This window comes from Phyllostomus hastatus, unplaced genomic scaffold (assembly GCF_019186645.2).
Source record: "Phyllostomus hastatus isolate PE091 unplaced genomic scaffold, TTU_PhHast_1.1 phas_scaffold_501, whole genome shotgun sequence".
Classification (NCBI taxonomy): domain Eukaryota; kingdom Metazoa; phylum Chordata; class Mammalia; order Chiroptera; family Phyllostomidae; genus Phyllostomus; species Phyllostomus hastatus.
In genome coordinates this window covers 4,609,349-4,611,830 of record NW_025334033.1, presented here as the reverse complement: position 1 = coordinate 4,611,830, position 2,482 = coordinate 4,609,349, and the positions used below count along the sequence as shown (strand labels likewise).

At 37.5% G+C, this 2,482-nt stretch overlaps 1 non-coding gene across 1 annotated transcript; it reads right to left on the bottom strand.

The window, feature by feature from the left end:
* Positions 1–223: 223 nt before the first annotated feature.
* LOC123809077 lies at positions 224–414 on the bottom strand. The gene has a single exon (XR_006783948.1). It is a non-coding gene; the product is annotated as a U2 spliceosomal RNA (small nuclear RNA).
* Positions 415–2,482: the final 2,068 nt, after the last annotated feature.

Below are 2,482 nucleotides of genomic sequence, written 5' to 3'. Positions count from 1 at the left end.
TCATATTACCCATTTAAGTGTACAATTCAATGGTACTTTTAGTTAAAATTCTTAATCACTTCCTCAATTTGGGTAAAGTAGAAGGGATTGCTTAGACCATAAATTCCTTCTATTAAATAGGCAGCAAGTTGAGTTTAATGAACCTGTTGGTAGATGAGAAGTTCCCTCAAGTCACATTTTCTCATTGTCTTTTCAACCTTTCTTTCCTTCTTTCTTTCTTTTTTTGTCGTGCACCATTGCTGGAAGTACTGCAATACCAGGTCGAAGCATGGAGTGGACAGAGCAAGCCCCTATTCCATCTCCTAATACCAAAAATCCATTTAATATATTGTCCTTGGATAAAAGATGTATCAGATATTAAACTGATAAGAACAGATACTACACTTGATCTTAGCCAAAAGGCTGAGAAGCAATCAACATTTTTAAAATTTGTTTCTTATTGAATTTTGGGGGGTGAATTTTTGGGGGTGACATTGGTTAACAAAATTATATAGGTTTCAGGTATACAATGCTACATTATATCTTCAGTATATTGTATTGTGTGTTTACTGACTCAGATAACTCCTTTCATCACATGATGAAAGGAGTTCATCATGACATCCCATGATGTCAGATATAATACTCAAGTATAAATCTAAAAGCCTTTTAGAGACAAACAAAACATACTTGGGGGATTCACAGTCTGCTCAAAACACTGCGACTGGTGAACGACTTTCAGGGAACAGAGACTCACAGACAGGTCTTAGGGCTCAACATCAAACCACAAAGGACAGAGATGTACCTCTGACCTGGTGCTACCCCGGCTTCACTATGCAGTCTTTGGAAAATTCTCTGTGCCTTCGTTTTCCCATGTTAGACAAAATGCAAATAATTATAACACAACCTCTATCATTTACCTTAATAGATATTTTTATTAATTATCATGTGAAATTAATATTAACCACCCTCCAAAGTTAAATTATGAACTTCAGATAACATAAAATGTATGTGTTGTGATGAAAGCCAGTGGCCATAGTTTGACTTTTATGCTACTACAATCATAGAAAAGGGATAGAAAAATAAGGTGCTTGGTGGCTAAATTACAATCAAAGCCAAAGATTCATATTCTTAATTTCAGAGTAATTTATAAGCAAATGCTTCCAGGTATTTCTGTGGTAATTTTGCATAGTATTTATTTAAAACCCCCATGTAGAAGATGGCTCTGACATACTGTATACAGTGGAACTCAAATTGAATTTCATGGCTGATCCACATGATCTGCAAAATTCCATGTTTGATGGCTTTGTACTTATGATACAAAATATTGTTTTAGCGTGATTTTTGTCTAGTGTCTTCCCACACTGAAGTCATTAGTCTGAGTCGAGATGGAGAGAGATGTCAGAGGAAGTGGGTGGTGGTGAACATGTGGATCCTGAGTTGGTGGCTGCTCCAATATAAACTACCAAGTTGGTAACTGCTCTCCACGCTGCAACACGGAAATGAGAAATTCAAAGATGTTCACTGCGCATAGATGTGTTTCAAAGCCATTTGTCCTGAACAATAAACAACTTCTCACATTAGTGATCAGTAGAATAAATTAAGTACCAAGCACAGGCCAAACCCTAAGCTAAGTGCTGTGGCATATGCACAGATGAATGACAGAAAGTCCCTCACTTACAGAAGGGCGGGAGGTATGCATGAGTAGCCTTACTACAAGGCAAAGGATGAGGGGCATGGTAACAGGGCGGGGGGGACACACTGACTGAGGGTTCAGGAAATCCTCTTGAAAGAGTGGCAATTTGAGCCAGTCTTTAAAGGTAGACCTTAATCACCCACCTTAACCCAAATTAAGTCACCATGTCTAAATAAATTTTAATTAAAGGTTGTAATCATCAGTAAAAGATTTGCCAAATTATCTATGTATATACAAAGTAAATATGGAGTCACATGCTATGTACACTGCATTTATAAAAAGAACTATAATGTGATTATCAGAAAAATTAAAGCTCAAGAGTAAATGTAAAATCAGAAAAGTTACTCCCTTTTGTCTAAAATATAATCCCCAGCCCTAAATATTCAGGTACAAATATTCAGGTACAAACATTATCCTATGGCTTCCAGCATGTATGACACGGGAAAAAGAGGCTGATACTTTTTAAAAAATATCAAATAGTAGCTTCTCAAGTAATGAATTCCTCAGGTAATGTGAAAATCACATGCATAATCAAGAGCAGAAAGTTGTAACCTAGAGCTTAATGCACTGGAAATAGTTGGGTCTCGGTTTATAGTGACTCTCCTTCTGGACCACTCAGCTTTCCTGGCACTGTCTCCAGTTCTGGGTCAGCGAGCACACCGCCCTCCAGTCATGGCCCCACCCTCGCGTGCCCAGGACGCTGTTGATGTATGAGACCAAATCATCAGATAATGGAGAACTGAATGCTCAGGCTTTTCTAATTTTCACAGAAAATGAACTTTAATTCAAAACTATGCCTGGCTAATTAAA